Source organism: Macrobrachium rosenbergii, chromosome 15 (genome assembly GCF_040412425.1).
Source record: "Macrobrachium rosenbergii isolate ZJJX-2024 chromosome 15, ASM4041242v1, whole genome shotgun sequence".
Classification (NCBI taxonomy): domain Eukaryota; kingdom Metazoa; phylum Arthropoda; class Malacostraca; order Decapoda; family Palaemonidae; genus Macrobrachium; species Macrobrachium rosenbergii.
This window is the reverse complement of record NC_089755.1, coordinates 38,382,621-38,397,628: the sequence shown is the minus strand read 5'-3', so window position 1 is coordinate 38,397,628 and position 15,008 is coordinate 38,382,621. Positions and strand designations below refer to the sequence as shown.

At 34.5% G+C, this 15,008-nt stretch overlaps 1 long non-coding RNA gene across 1 annotated transcript in view; it reads right to left on the bottom strand.

Moving 5' to 3' along the window:
- Window positions 1-7,077: 7,077 nt before the first annotated feature.
- Window positions 7,078-15,008, bottom strand: part of LOC136846574 (uncharacterized) — an 8,119-nt gene continuing 188 nt past the window's right edge. The window contains exons 2-3 of the long non-coding RNA XR_010855450.1: window positions 12,612-12,710; window positions 7,078-8,410 (exon numbers count right to left, since the gene is read on the bottom strand). This is a non-coding gene — a long non-coding RNA (uncharacterized lncRNA). The remainder of the gene's footprint in view (window positions 8,411-12,611; window positions 12,711-15,008) is intronic.

Sequence of the window (15,008 nt, the reverse complement as noted above, 5' to 3'; positions counted from 1 at the left end):
GTGTTCAGGGTTGTTATGGCCAAAAAAGCCTGATGAAAGTGAAAATCTGTGAATAAATTGATGGTTTTTCACAAGCTAAGTATAGATTTGTTATACCTAATATCACGCAATATTTAATTATATCAAAGTAATACAGGACCACTGTGAACCGAGTATCAAAGAACCATCTCTGCAGAATACGAAGAGCTGGTAGTATTGTACAGGTTGCCGTATTTCGTTTCATAGACCATAATTTTATTTGGTATTGTGCTGGTTGTTTGTTTGTTTTCGGTAATTATATGATTTGAAATAACGAAACTGTTCTTGTTTAATGTGCAACCTGTTTTCTAGGTAGCGGTCATTTGCTTGTAATGTAGTTAGGTAGCGTTTCCCGAATTACTGATTTTTTCAGTTACAGATTTCAAGTAGAGATTACTTCTCTCTCTCTTTATTTTGTTCCTTCTTTGAAAATGTCAAGTTCGCCTTCCCACGTTGCTTTCTTAAGGGTTCCTATTTAAGAACTTATTATACATATGAAGCTAAAGTGATTAAGTGGTCCACGTGTAAGGTGAATGTGTACTTCGGTCCGATCTGGCTGGCCTGCTGGGGGAAGAAGTAGAGGTTGGTCAGGGCAGTAGTCTTGCACGTCTCTTCTCTTTTACCCGACTCAATCATTTACATGAAATGGGATGAAATCAAGAGGCCTCTTGGCCATTTGTGAATCTTGTCTGCTTTTGAGAGGGCTTCAGGTGTCATGAGTTAATGGATCGTGTTGAAATTGCTTTTGGGACTGAGGTTGACCCGCCCTCCCTCCATCCCTCCCTTTTAAAATTGTTTTCTTGTTAATAATTTGTTTCCCAAATTTGAAAAGTTAATAATTTCTTCCCTCCAGTAAGTACAAACTTTTACTTTCTTTTTAAAATGGTTACGTAATTTAAGGATAAATGTAACTCGGTGATTTCATAAACTACTTCGTAGTAATGTTAATCATTCAGATGCTGTAGCACTCACCTTCAAAAACCTTCACACTGGTCTAGATATCTTGAAATCACAATCATTGTTTTATTCTTTGTAAAATTTGAAATAAAATACTAAAAAACAAAAAACGAGGACAAGGCAAGCATTCAAGGGCCTAGTAACATTGCTCAGTAAGAAGTAAATTGGTTCAAGTGTACGGTTACTAGGTGGGTCTGGGGAGGGCCTTGGTGGGCTTTCCTTTTCCTCTTTTTTATTTATTTTTTTTTTTAGAAAAACACTACTTACTCACACGATCATGACGTGTGACCTCCAATGCTGAATTTCAAGCGCGCTTCAGATGTTCAGAAAATAACAAAGGAAACGTCATATTTGGTGAAGGATTATACTTTGTAGTGTCTCTCCTGACTCGAATCCCGTTTTCTGTTGTTTCCTGACATTGGGTCGTTTGGGGATTTAAGAAAATGGGGTTTGTGAATTTGATACCCATTTTTTGTCATTGACTTTGTTGTGTATTCGTATTTCAGCTGTATAACATAATATTAAGTGTACTGAAACCTGTCTCGTGTTTGGCATTCAGTCTCCTACAATAAAAAGACGATTGAATTTTTTTCTTATCATTAGCCAAATTTTATAGATATCAAGTCCATACGTAATGGAAGTGGGCCAAAATATAAAGTTTCTGTCATTGACTGAAAGTTCAAATTTAAGTTACGGTCTTGAGTTTAAAATATTTAAAGTTTTTCACGGCGGAGGCTCTTTAACTGAGAATGAAGGAAATAAGACAATTACTGAAATGACTAAAAGTGGCCTGGAATTAACCTACTCTGCAGATAGCTGGATTTAAGGAGGAGACAATTGTCCAAGATGAATTCCGGGGTTCCAGTTCAGCCATTTTGACTCTGTACTTAAATAACACCTTGGAGGTACTGCTCTCATTTCATCAGGGGGAGAGTGAACGTGCTCTGTATTTGGGATAAGAATCCTTTAAGTCTAAATGGACTTGTGGTTTTACCTAGTCAAAAGCGAGGTCTATTTCATGGGCTCTTTGGCCCTTTTTTTTTTTGAACAAAGGCATTTGCTGGCCTAGAAGAGGGAGGGGGGCCGCTTGGGGAGAATACTCGGTCATATGAACGCTGGTTGTGGGAGAATACTCATTTTTGTTACGTAATATTTCTTTTTTTATGTTTTCTTTTAAGTTCTTGTACTCATTTTTTGTATTGCTTGAGTAATGATAAATAAAAGTAAATTCTGTATATACTTGATTTTTATTGTCTCACTAAATAACGGAAATTCTACATAACTTACAGTTGCTTTGAATGAAAAACATGTAGCAAAAATCTGTACATTTCTGGAATGTTTGAGTAAAGTCCCTTCATTTTATATTGCTGTTAAGTTACTGATAGAGCCAATTGTTTATGACAAACTGGTAAAGGAAAAAGCTTAGTACTAAATCCACAGTTTCCATAGGAAATCTAAGGACCACCTTGGGACTGTCGCAGTACAGACAGCAACACAAGACTCGAAATAACAAAATATCATAATAAACAAATGACTTCTCACAAAACGGATGAAATGCGCACGGAAAACATTTCTCGAAAGATAATTGACCTGCATAATACGCTAGTTGTAGGTAATGAGATTATTACCGGCCGCTAATACGAAATGCTGGGCCAATTACTTTTCAACAGTTATGTTTTCCGTACGCACTAAATCCATTTCATAAACATTCACTTGTGTTTTATAAACCTTTCACCATTCAGGGTCTTATAAAAGCATTTCTATCCATACAGGGAAAGGAACAAGATGCTCCAGAGATTTTCTATGGAAATGGTGTACTTAACTCCAAACTGCGTAGCTTCATTTACCAACTTGGCATAAATAATTGACCTTATCAAAAGCAGTATAAAATCCAAAAAAATTGTGGTGATATTTCACAATTGCAAGTAGAACAATCTCGTAAATACTAATACAAATCCCGGAAGCTTTACATAGGCTTCTCTTGACGTCAAAATATTCATACATAGTGAGATATTTGTTTACATTTACATTAAAATAAAACCTTAAAATTACAAAACAGAAAAAGGTATTTAAATGTGTGTGTTCGTGCTGCTGGTTTTTAGCACTTCTATTCTAGCCTGTAATTTGTCAAAATTATCTAATCACTTAGGCATAAAAACTGCTTTCATCCATAACCTAGTAGAGGTAATTTATTTTATACTAAGCCCTAACCGTGTTTTCTTTATAAAGACCTGCCCACACTAGCGGGCACTGCCAGACGGGCAAACACTGTTCCCATAACCCGTTCCACTATACTAACCGACCGAATATGGAGCCAGAACAATGCGATTGTCTGGTAACACTGCTTCAGAAGCTAGAGAAAATATAAACAGCTGGAAGTGCCCGACGGGCATGCCCGCTAGTGTGGACAGGCAATTAAATACAATAGTAGATTTTTATTGGTAAAAATTCCCAGTCTAGGTAACCGAGTTATAGTTATAAAATTTGTAGTTTGAGAAGCTCCATGAATTTCCATCTTCTGAAGCCTACCTTACAAAAGTCTAACCTTAATCATTACCCTTTAAAAGCATCATGCCTAACAATTATTCTCTAGATAATCAATCCATTTTTCTTCTCTTAAAGACAGTAGTTTATGCCTCATCTATCAAGAAATAATCCAATTTATCTATTTTTGTAATTGTGTAAATTTAAACAGCTGTAATTGTATAAATTTAAACCACTGCCACCATCTCGAGAGCATGTTTTCATAAAACCCTAAAATTTTCCCTTAAATGGTCACTATTCCTGAAAATTATCATCTCACGTTGGATATTATTATTATTATTTTGTTTTAAGGACAATTCTTCCCTCAAGCGTCCCTTGAAAATCCAATCCTCTTCTAAGCTTTCACTTGAAAACTACTTCCTTTGAAAATCTCCCCCTTATGTCTATGTGTTTTTTTCTTTATGGACTAAGCCTTTCCTACTTTTCCTTATAACTTAACAACTACCTCAACACTCCTTCGAGAGCTATTTGCTCTTTTAGGGCTGTATTTTGAGAACAACAAAGTTAATGTCACCCCCCCACCGCTCCCCTCTAGCAATAAGCCCCTCTCTGCTAAATCATCCGGCATACAGACGAGGGTATTTTTAACTATGCCAATTATATCACTTTAGACCTTGCGCATTCAACTGTGTAATTAACTACAGGAAGCAGTTATTTGTTAACTTTCGCTATAAACTGAATACGCTAAAAACCAGCAGATAATTGGTAGAGTATGAGTACACCATTACTACAGATGTCTGACATTTTCAAGTTAAAAATAATGACTTCAAGTGACCTTCCAAAGTGCCAGTGATGATAATTCGGCCATTCTAAACGAGGATTTAGTACGCAAATGTGTGACTGGAGCAATGAGCTTTTTGAGCTTATTTTTGAAAACATGATATTTTCAGTGAATCATTATACCATATTTCAAGCCTAAATAGAAAGATCTCTGACATGATTAAACTAAACGAGAACCTAGGGGAAAAACGTGCAGAAAACAATCAAGAGCCTTGTTGAAAAACGTCATCTGTAAACTGGACAAAAGTTAACTTTGATTTCGTTGTTGAGAGAAAGAGTGAGTAAGTATCACGTCTCTGTCACAAATATTTATTAAAGACGTGGATGGCATCGTGAAAGTCTACTTTTATACAGGTATATATGTAAAGATCAATTTGAGTATTTTCTTAATTTCTTTAAACGTATTTCTGATTATCCCTGAACATTTATCTGCTCCAATAACTGTGTTGTTTACGAGATGTCATGATTATCCAGAATGATGGGACAAATATAAATTGCAGAGTCATATAAAAGCAGTTTAGGAAACATTAACCTACCCTTAAAGCCCATAAACCAATAGCAATTATGACTTTTTTACTGGTACGAAAGGTACTAAAATTTTACTGTACTGCAATGAATTGTTGAAAGTTTTAGTACAAGACTCCAGAGAAACAAATGTTGATATTTACACGAGTCTTTAAAGGGACAAAGTAGTAGTGTAGCAGTAAGCTATGTTTAAATTTATACAATTACAAAAATAAATAAATTGGATTATTTCTTGATAGAAGAGGCATAAACTACTGTTAACCTTTAATCACACTTTTAGTAACTTGTTTAAAATGGCCAACATATTTACAAAAAAAGAGCCATTTGAAAATACGATATAAAGGGCTTAGGGAAGCTGACTTTTGACTTAAGAGCAAACAAAACAGCTATGAAAACAAAAAATCTATGGAAACTTGAGTGGCAAAACTTTATAATATTTCATCTTAAGCATAATTTGGTCTTGCACGTTTAGTCTCCTCACTCGACCTAGACGTGTACCAGAATACCTGAAATTTTTACCAAGTCTCATTCGATACCTGATTTCCAGATGAATGTATTTTAAAAGATTGCTTCCATTTAACCTTCATGAAAATAAGCGACTTACAGTACAAAGTCTCTAAGAGCAAGAGCAGTGCCAACACAAAATGTGTGTAATCCATACAACATCAACAGCTCCTTTATACATAAAGTAATTTGCAATGTATGAGGTGTAGGTCAACCAGGCTTCTAACTGCTGCTCTGATTCTAATCACGACCCTATGAAGTTTATTCTATACAATTTAGTTAATTAAGACCTCTAATTGCTAAGCTGGTTCAATTCATGTAATTACCTCCAAGCACAATTTAAAAGTTGCAGCAATTACAGGTATGCTTCTCATGTGTTGCTTCTGACGAGAGTGTCCAAAAGCATTTGGAATTACACTAAATTAGCATTACATGAAGTAACTTCGTCAAAATCATTATCTACCGATTTAAGTTACGAAAATACTCCAGTTTAAAATGTGCAAACTTTAAAACTTGATTATTAATTAAACTTTCTATAAAAGAGGAGGCTTTCATGTAATTCAGGTTATCTGGTTACACCATCACTACAAAAATGGAATAGTTACCAACTATAAAATCTTGCCACGCCTTTTCCGTCCCCATTCGGCAACTTGATACTGCACATATATAAACATAAGTCCAGTTAGTGACTGGTAGTTACTTTGATTCTTACAGAACTGTTGGATGTAACAGAACTGACAGGGTTAACAATTTATACAAAATATCAATAATAAGTCCAGTTAGTGACTGTCAATTACTTGGATTCTCACAGATCTGTTGTATGTAATAGAATTGACTGGGATAAGAGTTCATACAGAATATCAGTAATAAATCTAGTTAGTGACTGGAAGTTACTTTGATTCTTACAGAACTGTTGAATGTAATAGAAGTGACTGGGATAACAGTTTATACAAAATATCAATAATATATCCCGTTAGTGATTGGCAATTACTTTGATTCTCACAGAACTGTTGGATGTAACAGGATTGACTGGGGTAACGGTTCATATAAAATATCAATATTAAGTCCAGTTAGAGACTGGCAGTTACTTTGATTCTGACAGAACTGTTGGATATAACAGGATTGACTGGGATAACAGTTTATACAAAATATCAGTAATAAGTCCAGTTAGTGACTGGCAGTTACTTTGATTCTCACAGAACTGTTGGATGTAATAGAATTGACTGGGATAACAGTTTATACAAAATATCAATATTAAGTCCAGTTAGAGACTGGAAGTTACTTTAATTCTGGGAACTGTTGGATGTAATAGAATTGACTGGGATAACAGTTTATACAAAATATCAATAATAAATCCAGTTGGTGACTGGCAGTTACTTTAATTCTGACAGAACTGTTGGATGTAACAGGATTGACTGGGATAACAGTTTATACAAAATATCAGTAATAAGTCCAGTTAGTGACTGGCAGTTACTTTGATTCTCACAGAACTGTTGGATGTAACAGAATTGACTGGGATAACAGTTTATACAAAATATCAATAATAAATCCAGTTGGTGACTGGCAGTTACTTTAATTCTCACAGAACTGTTGGATGTAATAGAATTGACTGGGATAACAGTTTATACAAAATATCAGTATTAAGTCCGTTAGTGACTGACAGTTACTTTGATTCGCACAGAACTGTTGGATGTAACAGAATTGACTGAGATAAGAGTTTTACAAAATATCAATAATAAATCCAGTTAGTGACTTGGCAGTTACTTTAGTTCTCACAGAACTATTGGATGTAAAAGAATTGACTGGGTTAACATTTTATACAAAAATATCAACAATTCTGGTAAACTTGAGCAGTGACATCAAGGCTCACGACTTACCACCAATAATGAAGCCCTAAACTGACATTTCGTCAGAGCTCAAGAGGATTTAACTCAAATATGAAAAAACATTATATTTACAAAGTTCAAGGTAATGTTCCGAGAACAAACTTATTTCATGAACAATGAAATTGTCAAGTTCCAAAATCTATGTAATTTATGTTGCCTGAAGAATTATTTGTCTGAAATAATCCTTCTACAGTTACAATTTATCTTTAACAGTTTGTGTCCAAATACAGTTCAGCTGCAACAGACTGCCTACAGATTTAGTTTCCTTCAAGGTTACATAAAAGGAAAATAAAGAATGAAAAATCTGATTTCAGGAAAAGGTAATAAATAAGCGCAAATACAATATTTAAGAAAAAACACGTAAGAGTTATACGTCATTCCATAAGCATACGTATTTTTACTTTTAAATTTAATATTCACAAATCTTCAAATGCAAATAGAATAAATGAAAGTCACTTAATTCAAATAACTGAAAAGAAACGCTGCGAATAGCAACATACAAACCATCAATGAAATATATGCGGAAAAAAAATGTAGAGAAATTGTAACTGTAGATACACCGCATTTGTAGACAAGCTGTTTTAACCGAGAAGTAATTGTAGGCGAGTGGTTGTAGACAGATACACCTATAATCAATACCGCATTTGTAGACAAACTGTTTTAACCGAGAAGTAATTGTAGGCGAGTGGTTGTAGACAGATACACCTATAATCAATAGGTCTTTACCTAGACAAACGCCTAACAAAAAAATTTCAAAGCTGTTAGCCTAGTACGTTGGACATAATGTTCCTAAAATGAAAACGAAATACTTGTTCCAAAAGCTCACAAGTGCATTAAAATACTACATTAATCTCGTCATGGATCCATCAAAACATAAAACTCCTCATAAGTGCATTACAACACTACAGTGGAATCTGATAATAGACTGACAGTTGCATTTGGCACTATATAGTCTTACAGAGCTTCAGAGTGTTTGGTACAGATAAAAAGCACAATTTGATAATGAAAGTATTTCTCGTCATTGCAAACCGTTGGTGACATTCTGCAAAGTCGTCCACAGATTAACTGCAGCTGCGCTTCAGTTCTCCCTCAAAATGAACTCTTCATGCTATATAATACAATATGTTTTGCTGAAAATCCTCTGTAAATCATTTATGTTGAGGGCAGAATCCTAGAGGTTCTTTCTCCATTTCAGTCTGTAAAAAAGCAATCATGTCATTAACTGTTCAATGTATATCAATTTCGGTTGTACAATTAGATGTGCACTTCTTTAGCAAGCTACTTTTAATGCTAATATAATGGTTTTGCCATGCAACAAATACAATTAGACTAATTTAGCCTATCATTTGATGAGGTGCTTGTAAGTGATGAGTCATTTTTATTACAATGTAGATTGAATATAACATTTACAAGACATTTAATCAAATCAGGCCCTTTTACATCACCTAACCATTAAATCAGTTACTGTATGCAGTGTTCTTTTGCATAAAAATAGATCTAATTCATCGACTAACCCATCCTGCACTTATCCACAGATTAACCTGTGTTAATCAACTGATTGACAAGACCAACTTGAACCCTTCCCTGATCTGTTCAGCCTTACCTATGAATTCTATTATTACCCACTGAATAAGTCATACTAACTTAACCTGACCACTAACAAATTAGCCCTACTTCTGTCCTTAAGAACCAACTGACTAATACACCAAACCTTGAAATCACTGTTTACTACGACTTACCCTACCCACTGACCACTGTATACTACTTCAACCCCTTATCCACTCCTTAGGGTGCTTCCTGCAACATACTCCGACGAACCCTAGACATTTATTATTCTTCTATGATTTAGAAGACCTCTTTTAAACAAAAACCTAACTACTGCATTTACTTTAACATAGCTTAATAGTGACAGTATGTTCTTGTGCATTGTACATGGAGTGTAACCTGCTAGCCTAAGATTTGGTGAAAATGTCTACTAGAGAGCAAGGCCACCCATTGTAACTTGTTACCTAAAAGTTAGGAAATCTGGGAACTTTCAAATTAACAGCATTCTAACTAGAGAAATGAAGCAAAAAGGCCACAAGTCTATAAAATCTCTAGAATGAATGGCAGTTGAATTCTAATTCTGGATTAAAAATAAACTCCTGAAAAGTACCCAGCTACAGTATACAGTTAACATTATAAAATAGTGTGCATTACATTTGATGCTATTCAAATTAACTAATTTTATCTTTCCATAAGAGCAGAAATGACCTTCAGATTACGAAGCATATCAAATCACATATTACTATTTTCACAACCATATGGATACCTTAATTTTCTTTTATATTCGATAGTTTTCATTAACTAACCCATCATAACCTGACCCTTTGATTATCGTAACTGAAAATTTTTAATAACTGATCTTGTTTTAATACATTTGTTACAGGAACAGATCAACACTTGTTTTAGAAGTGTACGTAGCGTGATCTTAGCGATCTGATCTCAGGAAAAAAGACGTGAAAAGGTTCAACCTAATCACACACACATTTTTTTTCCTCTCTCTCTCTCTCTCTCTGACCTCACCCCGAATCCCTCTCTCTCTCTCTCACTGTTTATCGAAGCTCATCCACTGAATTCTCACAAGTAATTAAATGGACTATTTAAAAAACACAATCGTTCCTACAAAAAATAGGTTTATTAAAATAACCCAACAAGAAATGAATAAAACAAAGCAAAATTAAAATGCATAATAAATGAATTATCGAGTCAGATAACTGAACTCTAAACTGCAAAGCACTTCTGACTAAAGAAGTCTCATTCAATAGCCTGGAAATACCCAAAATCTCACATACTCACAAATCAATAACTTTCAGTCTACCACATGAAGAGACTGACATCGCACCTGACTTAAATGTCCTTTTATCAAAAACCCAAAGTCCACAGACATCTGTCGAAAGAATTAAACATGATAAAAATATATGAAATACAAAACACAATAATGGAAAGTGTAAAATGCATAGCCAAGATATGGCAAACGTAACATAACAAAATAATAATATAAAAGAGGTATGAACATTCATATTAAATCTCACACCAGTTCACAAGTTCATAATGATTAGAAAGTCATGGTAAAAATCATAAGTTCAATTTTCTCCCATAAAACAGAGATTTGAGACTCTACCTTTCTGCCGATTTCAAAGCCTGGAACCACTCAAAAGCTATGACTGGACAACTGCAGTTTTCACGTTAATGAACGATCAAACTCACTTTTAGGGCAGATTTTGGCATAATTTAGATCAAAGTAACGCATTTACATAGCGCTTGGGAGATCACCTGATCCCAATATTGCTGAGCTTCTCGCGCAGAGAGCTGAGGAATCAAACTATCCACTGTTTCAGCAATCTTGCATCAAACCTCTCGCCCTAGTTCACTCTTCTTTCATCACACCATGTATCTTATAAGATTGTAGCGGCCATATTTTCTGAAATACATTAACTATAAATTCTATCCTAATCCACCGACTCGCTTTTTCTTTCTTATTCCATTGACTAACCCGTCCAATGCTTCTTCATTCACTTATGTGGTCTCCATCAATCCAGTGATTAACCTTCCTACATTAATCCATTGACTAACGTACCTGAAGTTTTTACACTGACAATCTAATCTTATCTGAATCCAGTGGCTAGCCTACCCTAATTTACCTTTATCCAAAATTAACGGATCGATCACATTTTCCTAGTTTTATCCATTGTCACGTCCTGTATTAGCCCAAAGAATCACATTCATTTTTTATTCATTTGTTTGACTTCTTTACTTACAACCTATTCAATTTTTTTGTCATTCCAGTACGAGGAGATTTAGCTGCCTTTAAATAAACCTGAACATCAAATGATTTCATATTTACTTAGCTCACTAGCAATGCCTGGAGTTGACCAGCAAAGCTCTACAAGAGAAAAGTATTCTTGCATAGTACATGGTACTCTTGTTGACCAAATGGTAATGCAATCCTTCCAACTCCCTGTATTAATATCAAGAGTGCTATCAACCTAAGACTTTCAAAAGCAAACCAGATAAATCTAGGAAATGAATCACAAGTAACTATAAAGAAAGAAGAGCTATATAAAAAATCAGGGACTGCAAACTACAGTATTTGTGAGGAGCATCAAATACAGTATCATATGAAAATTGATATCTACCCTGTATGGTTTTCATTCAACACCAATAAATGAATGAGAGATCCTTCAATATATGTTACAGATTAGATGTGTTTCTAAAGATTCATAATCTTATAAAATTTGACATTACCTTCATTTAAAACAAATACTTCACTTTCTTTTCATGTTAAAATTATCTGACACTTAATGAGTATTCCACCCTCATCCACTTCACTGATTAACCAAACAACTTATCAACCACTACCTTAACCCACTGCATAATTGCTCCTTCCTATACTGATAGGCTAACCAAACACTATTTTTACACCATCAACTATACAAATCAAAAACCATGATTGACTAACCAGCTTCACCTTAATTTATTAACTAGTGTAAACTACCTCTATCTAGTGACAAACCCTACCTATCTAATCCACTGACAAATATATCCATCCTTAATCCACTGACTGATATATCCTAACCTAATCCAGTGAATATCCATCCCACCTTAATCCACTGACTATCCAATCTTACAACAATAGGTTGTTCATTCCTTAATGATATGCAGATTCCTTCATTTTTACTCCTTTTTATCAATTTCACAAACTCCGCAACAAATACTTGTTCTAAGGATCTGGACAAAGTTTTTCATACCATTGATGAATTTGTGATACGTCTAAAATAGAAGTTCTTGCCTTCTAATCCTGCTGGTCTAGTTGTGTGCAAATCATTTAGAACTTTCTGCGTTTTTGGCAGGAAAGCAATCAACTTAAAACGTTCTACAATGGCAAGCAAATAACGTAGAATACAAACTCGAGTAGGACTAGTGATGAACAAGCCTATGTACTACGTTTCTAGCTGTAAAGTAGTTTAATCAGAATGTTTCTCTTCTTAATCTTTATTATTAGTTTAGCATGTTAAAATACCACATTTTACAAGTCACCTTTGAACTTAAAATACAAAACTTATGTAAGGAAAATTAGATGATTTGCAAGTTAACAAAGGTCCTGATAAATTGTTACTATTTTTTTTTATTGTCTTCTTTTCAAGTTCTATCAAGAAATCTTTTTGATACATAATCTATGCAGAACTAATTGAACAGGGTCACCTTATCATGAAGCATATGAATCACCTTAGAAGTTTTTTACAGCTTTTTTTTTTAAATAAACTAATGACTAAAAATCATCCTTCTATTGAAATTACTGCAATCTTGAATTAATTTAAGAATCTCATTCAACTTTATACGTCTCATTATTCTTACCTTAAAAGATTCCAGTTTCTGTCTTGTTCTTAATAAAAGTCTGCAGATTGTTGTAACCAAATGTTCCTAATCTCATAAATCTCCAAGTTCAAGGTGCATCTGGAAGAGATAATAAACTGAATAGAGAGAATTCAAAATAAAAGTGTTTTACTGAATGATCTGAATAATTTCAGCATACTGTACAGTAGGTTTAAGGAATTTAGGTACGCAACATTGCAAGAGAAGGTGACATCAGGAAGTTCTACAATGTTATTACTTAATATTGTTACTTCATTAACATTACTATATCATTTACCGTACATGCTTTTTGCCATTTTACATGCTTTTAGTGACTTTGTTCCACAGGTAGTGTGCTAACAACTTTTAATTTGCCCAACACAAGGATATTACATGATTGGAGATGCTTCATGGTTCCTTACTGTGTACTGAAATTCATAAAGCCAAATTATCATTGGTTTAGGAACTAGAAATGACAGTAATTCTGCTTTATATCCAGGATACTATCTAAAGGGCATTGTAGAGCATTCATTGGCTATGCTGGATTGTCTATCTTAAGATTAAAAGGCTGCAATCCCCTAAGTTTCCAAATTGAACTAAATATCTGAAGTGCACTGATGACACCCCTTGATAACTTCACGACCTTAACACCCAACCAAAGCAATTTTGTAACACTTGAGTTCTTTTCATGATCCAATAATGTCAAAAAGACCCTTATTACTTAATAGGAGTTTAAACATAATTGGAAAAACTAGATGGCTAACTACAGTATAATGATTGTGGATTGGGGCATTATGAGCAAAAGTGTGAGTGTCACTTGTATCTGATAATGAAACAAGTTTCTGGACCTTCCACTCACATGCTTATGGACTATAAAGCACTAACAGAAATATGAACACACTACAGCATCGACGAGAAACATGTGGCAATTCTGTCTATCTTTGTCAATGAATCCTTTATCTCAATCTCTTTAAAGCTTAAAAACCCCATTCTTTGCATTTTGCAAAGTTATGTAGCCTCATCCAACCTCAATACGTTAGGTCTCGTGTAGTACATACAAAAGACTATGACCAAAAAATAACGGTTGTATTTAACCTTATGCGACAGAATGTTTTCTTGTTAATTACTGATAAGGTACAAACTTATAATCACAAATCTACAAGAGATAAGGAAACCCTGTACTACCATCAGGATTGAAACCAAGAGACACTTATTGGTCATTTAAAGTAATAGATTCTGGATATTGTTCAAAATTTTCAGTGTTTTATGTCTCATTTGATAAATTGTCAAAATAAAAAAAGTTTGACTTTTAACTTTTATGCAAAAACGAAGCTGGTCAAAGTTTGTCCACATTGTAACACATTCAAGATGGTGGTTATGTTACAGGTTAGAATATTGCACCACAATAACTTAAGTTAGGATGGTATCACAGTAACAAAATAGGATATGACAAAGTGACATGTTAGACTTAACAAAACCAGAATGAAAGAGCTTGCAATACTGACTTAATTTGGTAGATTTTATTTGCAAATAAAATTAGTAATACCTTCCGTTAATAAACACCTCGCCTACACACACTTACACTTTTGATGTCAATTACTGCAACTAGAACAAACAACAAGACCAGATGTGTGCCTTTTGGCCACCCCTATAAACCCCAAGGTAAGAAAGTGTGTAATGAAATGGAGGCGGCCTGAAGGTCGGCCAACTGTTAGGCCGCGATGTATATCACACTTATGATTTATGGAACTCTAGATCAGGATATGATGAAATTTCAGGGAGGGAAGGTTGGGGGCCGGATACGGGCTGGTTATTGTCAATCCCTGGTTTGATAGAACCAGTGCCTTAAATTATGATAGGTTATGGTATACAAGGTTAGGATGCATCCTTTTATATTTTACTCTTTGATTCACAACACCCTAAGCCATGTTTCAAGTATTTATTAAAAGCTTAGTACGGCGTGCTATTTCCATAATAAATGTTCTATGTACATTCCTTCTTAATAACCAAATGGAATTTGGCAAGACTTTTTTTTTTTTTTTACAACCTTGGGCAGCTTGCAATAGGATGGATGTAACTACCCTTGCTGCCATTCCTTTCCTCCACAATAGCCTACGAATAAATGACCTGTCCACAAAGTGCGAGTTGTTAGACCCAGACTCTTAGAAATACTTCATCATAATTATGTCTTTGACCCTCTGCTATAAGGCAGATCAAACAAATATAAATTAACTTCCGCTTCCTAGATTAGCTGCCAGTGCCATACCCAGTTTAAAACATCTACTCCTGCATCACAGCAAAGCTTGAGAGTATTCCTTTAGGTTAATAGGCTACAAATCACAATGGAGTACCAACATCACCATCTGCAGGCTGTTATTTCACATTTTTTTGTAAATGTGA